Source organism: Hetaerina americana, unplaced genomic scaffold (assembly GCF_022747635.1).
Source record: "Hetaerina americana unplaced genomic scaffold, ioHetAmer1.1.p SCAF_57, whole genome shotgun sequence".
In the NCBI taxonomy this organism is placed as follows: Eukaryota; Metazoa; Arthropoda; class Insecta; order Odonata; family Calopterygidae; genus Hetaerina; species Hetaerina americana.
This window is the reverse complement of record NW_027287172.1, coordinates 196882-203342: the sequence shown is the minus strand read 5'-3', so window position 1 is coordinate 203342 and position 6461 is coordinate 196882.

Here is a 6461-nt window from a genome sequence, read left to right as displayed (position 1 = left end):
ATCGGCATCTGCAATTAATATCAACATTAAACGACAAAATATGTTAAGTCTAATATGACGGATATTAAGTGAAAATAAACCTTCAGGACTGCAAGCACTATTTATTAACTTTCATCATTGATTAAAGCAATAATAAGAAAAAATAAAACTTCTTCATCTTTTGTACATGTGTGCTATAAGGTAAGAACCCTAGACCCAGGTGGCAAGGGCGGTGGGAGGTGCTCGGTAACGCTCCCAGATATCGCCCTCAGGTCTATTGGGATCGCAGGCAGCGGTTGACGCGTCAAGTCCCCAGACTGTCTTAATTTGGGGGAGACTATGTCCGTTTCACCATCGATTATTTAAGGATACTGTCAGATAGTACGTTTGCCTGAGGCGGCGGCTCAGAGCCCTAAGTCAACAAGTCTCCTACCCAACCACCGCTGACTGGATACAAGTCCTATGCCCCCTATCATTTATCCTTCATGTTTCTGCAACCCGCGCTACCTGTATCAATTCGTAACTCCAATTAAATTAACGTTAGCAACCACGAATCCTACTAGTATTCAGCAGTAAAATTATTTACTGCATGCTATCCATTGATCATCACTTAGTCAAACGTACCCGACAAGCCGAACCCGATTTGATTCCAAAATATTACCTTGGCCTTTAATTTCTAACGAGGCCGAAATCATTCACTCTTCAGAAATAATTTAAGTATAAACGGCACTTTACCTCATTGCGATTTCCAAAATTATAATTGAATGATTGGATTGAATAATCAAAAGATGATATACATTTTATAGTTTGAATAAATTCAAGGTAATTGGTTCCAGATTATGGTTATAAATTTATTATTGCTACTCTTCCACCCTTTTCATTAAGGAATAGATATTTCCATCAGTGCATTGATTGGAAAATATACGACTTTATTCAGCACGATGACGATTATGTAGCCGCTCTTTCAAGTTTTCGTATGTTTTATTCTTTGCTCGTTTTTGAAATCATTTAATTGGAGTACATGAAAATAATTTAAAGCGGAGTGAGCAGGAAAACTTTCAGCAATCATTTCATGAAATATAAATAGTTTCAATGAAATAATTATACAAATCCAGACTGATGATTTTTAATTACTGTACGATGCGTGATAAACGATATTTCCTTTCATTTAAAATACTTTGTTAATAACCATGGCTAGCAGAGGTACTTACCTTACGGTAACTGTATATATTTCGTCCCAAAAACTTTAGAAATTGCTCGTATAGCCCAATTTAAGGAAGACTCCTACGTACTCCTAGGCATCTTGAGAGTTGTTGTAGGTTTTTGAACGGGGGTTTATTGATTAATAATAAATGTATTCACCTTCGTTCCAAAATGAATCGCCGCCCGACTTTTTCGGTCCCGTTTGTACTCACCTCCATTTCGCGTCCCAATTCAAAAAGTTCCTTCGCGGTGGTGCTATAGTCGAGTTGCCAGAGCGGATATTTGAATTTGACTTTTCCGCGCCCTTTTACTTACCTTCCACTTGCCTACCTCTCATCGCTTCTTACAGCTAACAGGCCCAACAATGCCCATAGGGTTGCAGTCAGATGACATTTTTTGAGCTCCTTCTGCATTGCATTTCTATCTGATTTAAGTGTTAAAGGTCGCAGTCCCTCCAAACTGGCAAACCTTAATTATCTGCTCTTACACTTTCACGATCTATTCAAACGTTTCTACGTACACAGAAATTAACTAACTTTCCTACCACACCATTCTAAGAGCCAAATAATGATACATTTTGTGATGGGATAGAAAATGTCCAGTAATTAGTTCAATTATTTAGACATAGCTGACACATAGAGACAACTGGTAGTATGGTGTATTGGATGGCTTCCCAAACGAGGAACACTTTTTGAAGATGATTTTCTAGGTAGGTACCTAACTGGAGTACATTTATAGTGAGTATAATAATAATACTTTATTTATTTTGAAAATGGTAAAACCATATTAAATGCCTTCAATATAAATATTACTTAATATGTAAACATAAGTTCTTAAATGCTATGAAGATTGCCGCAAAAGAATTCATCAAATGAGTAAAAAGGGTGAGCAAGTAACCAGGTATTTACCCTGTTCTTGAAACTCTGGATACAGTCGAATTTTAATTGAGTAGATGGATAGTTAAACAGTCGCATGTTTACATTGTGAAATGTATTGTAAGTTGATGACAATCTACAATAAGTAGTATCTATATTCGCTTTACCCCTTGTGGTGTAGTCATGGATGTGAGATCTTAATTGGTAAGTTTCTAGATTAACTTTCACATGAATCAGAGCCTTAAATATGTATAAACTATGTAGAGTCATGATTACATACCTAATTAAAAAAGGTTTGACAGGTAATATAATAAGTAAATGGGCTTATTAATGAGTAAGCTTTCCTTGTTTTGCAATCTTAAATTGCCTATACATATACATTACTTGAGATTTAAAAATATCTGCATTTGGGATATGGATTGGATTCTTTCTTAACTTGCAACAGTACAAATTCCAAATGTGTTTGATCAGATACATGTGTCAAACGGTGATATTATCATCATGCTTAAGATGCATTATCTTTTTATGTGAAAATTCTGTTTACGAAAATAATAGTTATAGCACAAGCGTCTTGTACAATTCTCCGCTATTTTTCCATATCACACTTTTCACACATCTTCCATTTGTATCCAAAGAGAATTGATATTCTGTCATCTTCTACCTCTCATATTAATTTTAAATTACAATAGAAATATGAAATAAGAGTTCCCCCATTGCTAAAAAAATAATTGGTATAAAATAAACAAATTTCAAAGAAAAGCCCACACTATATTACCTCTGCATTGTGTCAATAGTCACATAGAGAAATGTTCCAACAGTCCTCTGTATGTATTAATGTATAATAATCAACCATCTGGTGATTGTCATTAACCTTTCTTCACATTTTGAAAGGCTTATTATATAAGCTTCAGTGATTGCTAAACGTCAGCAATGATTTGGGAATAGCTGCAAGAAGGAAGCTGATTGGGAATATGATTGCAAAATTTAGGGGAAGAGTTCAGCCTTACCACTCCATGGAGGGAGTATTAGACTTTCTGGAGCTCCTAGTGCAATAGACTGAAAAATATGTGCATGCAAATAGGAATTTTGCTGGTTAAGAAACCTAATGCCAAACCTACAGCACTAGGCACTAAATGATAATTGTTTCTGATAAAATGAGATGACATGAAAACTTTAGGATTTTGGGGTTCTTTTGTACCCATACACTAGATTGCGGGAGTCTAGTGGGAGAGCGTTGGACTATTTAATGGAGGGCACAGGTTCGATTCCTGGGCAAGCCTCCATCAGCTGCACCCAAGCTGTGTGATTTTTTGGGTACCAAATCTCCCTGGGAAACCATAACCGGCTCAGGGAAAGGAACTGGCCCACCTATCCTGATGTGTAAATTTCACCTGTCGCAGGGCTTAGCAATGAGCGAACTCTACCATGACCTACCAAAATGACCTTTGTGTTGATTACTGTGTTTATGGTTTTATATGTATTTATACCCACATATCATATGCATGATTATGCATAGGATATTCAAGAATTCATCAACACTAGTAAGATGACCCAGAAAAATGTGGGATCTTCACCAGCATGCAACAACATTACTTCCTCTCTAAAATGTTGGTCTGAAAAATGTTTTAATGTTTTTATAAAGTAAATAAAACTACTCTAGCTTTATTTTCAAAGTTAAATCTTGATTTTGGCCCTTTATAAGGAAATAATTGCTTAAATAAAAGTTGTCTAACCCCAAAGTTGAATGTACTTTTACCCACTTAGCCTCTTTACAGCATCTATCAACACTTTTGGAAGCTAAATGAATTATGTAGTAGGTTAGAGTGGTTAAATAATGTAACAAAGGAGATGACAGTCAAATTGAATACATTTATATGGAACTGCATTGTTATATACAGACAAGTGCCTCATATGGCAAGGGATGCGTCAGACAGTGCACATTTTAAAATGCATAGCTACATTATAATACTGGATGCGCAAAACAAGTAGCTACCATCTTTTGCTTGTATTTGCAATGATGATTCTCCATATTTTAATAATGAGAGCTGAAATTCTATAATCATATGGCACATTATTTAAATCCGTGTTAGGAAAATGGATAGATACTCCAGGGTAGTATACACTGACTTCCAGTCACCTGTTTGTGAAATTCAATAGTATTAGCAAAAGGCATAAAATGGTATTTTGAATGCTGCATTGAGTAAATGTGGAGTGCCACAGGAGAGTGTTTGTAAAGTGAAGTATTTATAAATAAGTACAGCATAGATAAGTACAGTAGATTCCCTCAAATGAAATCTGAACAAAGCATTTTATAACTTGGTGTTCCATGATTACTGCATTCATTATTATTTCAAGAAAGATGGCAGGTTGTGAATTAATAAATCATTCTGGTGTGTTCAAAGTGTTAAGTCAAGGCTATTGTGAAATACTGTAAATTTACATTTATTACAATAAATAACCATATTGTTGCCAAATACTTCAGCCATGTGAATGGATTTCTGGGAATAAAAGTTGACAGCAAGATGATTAGGTGAGTGAGGTTTGTTGATGTTCAAGCAATAGTTATATAGCTGAGGGATTGCAATTATTACTGAGCGCTTTCCAGAAAACAAGAATACTGAGATTCATGAGACACAGGAAAGTTACATATTAAAGGAGGAGGGAATAACTAAAGAAGATAGTGAAGGATCTCAGGTTTTCCCGGCGTATGGTATTCAAGGAGGTAGAGCAATTTATGTGTTTAGGCTGTACGAGTGTTTTAAGAGAAAATGGGCATAGGGAGGGGAAAATAGGAGAAGAATTGCGTTATTAAAGAGGTATTTGTAAGAAGAAGAGAATTGAGGATGGGCACACTGATTAAAGATGTGACAAAAAGATTAGTAAAGGCTTTAATATGAAGCAAAGAGCTGTACAGATGTGGGACCTGTCCTTTGAGGCAAGAGGATGAGTATAATTTGGAGGATTGAAGACCACCTAAGAAGAGAGAACATTAGGCAAGCAGGGTAGAGGAAGCAAGGGTGCTTAATTTATACATAGCATGAAACAGGGCAGAAATTTTGAAGGAATTATAAGAGAAATAGGAAGTTCCTACAACACTTAGTTGTTAGTGATCATCCAGAACCTACTGTTAAAGTAAAGTAAATCATAACTGATTGATTTGATTTACATAATTGAAGATATTAAAGACCTTTGATGCATTGTTTTTTTAGTGGTTTCGGATGTAAAAAAGTTAGCGCACAACTGACTTGTGACAAGTTTTTCATAAGACTGTGTCATCAGCATTGGATGAACATGGGATGCTCTCATAATCATAACATAACACATCAGATGGATTGAGATGTTTGCATATGCATTGCAACCGTAATTTACACTTTAAAATTATTTGGAACCATCTGGTGCAATGATGGCTGCTAGCAGTGGAAAAGCATGATTCCATCAAAATATATTATTTCTGTTTCTATAACCCTAGAAAAAACTCAAACCTGGGATGAAAGTAGGACTTCATTGAGGAGAGTCGATATTTTGTTTTATCAACAACTCTTCATGAAAATATGCCTTATAATTTTCATTCACTCTTATATGTCTACTGTAGACCTGGACATTAGGCGAGTTAAGCGAGAGGGAAATAAATTGTCAGTTAAATCGGTCAAGTATTAATAACAGAAATTTAGTTTTGTTAGAAACAGATTTTCTGTTACTATCAAAATTAGTAACAGAAAATATATTCAGGATACTATTGCAGATATATAAATTGAATGAAAAATATGTAATGCTCTTGGTAACTATTATTATTACAATGAAGATAAAAATTAATTATTGACTTTTAACTTAAAACTTTAGAAGTCTCTGCATTTTCTGAATAATGCTTGTACATATTTATGTGATATACCTGCTGGATAAACAAAACGTGGATAACAGGGAATCTGATGTACATATCTTATAAATTAGTACTTAATTTTTCAATACTATCCTGAGGCATTCCACACTTTTTCTACGCAATATTCAAAATTTCACTTCATGCTTCTTTTGCTTATACTATTGAATTTCACAAATAAGTGTGGGTCAAGGCCTATTATTGATGAGCACACAACTATTTTTGAATCATAGATACAAAGTGTATAGTAAAAGAGAATGAATCGCCATAATTTTCATCACGGCTGATGCTTACCTAATACTGGATGAAATAATTATCAGTGGAGCCCTGAGAGCTGAGCAGCATCCATCTCACTAGAGAGAAAAATAGATCTACCTTCAGGTCGACCTATTCTCACCTTCATGGGCGCTGCTGAAGGTGCCCTCTTCTGTTATTTACTGGTAACAGTTCAATGAGATGCTTCTGAGACACTGGACTCCTGAAACACCATGGTGTAAGCGGAGAAACTATACTGCAAACCAATAATAGTA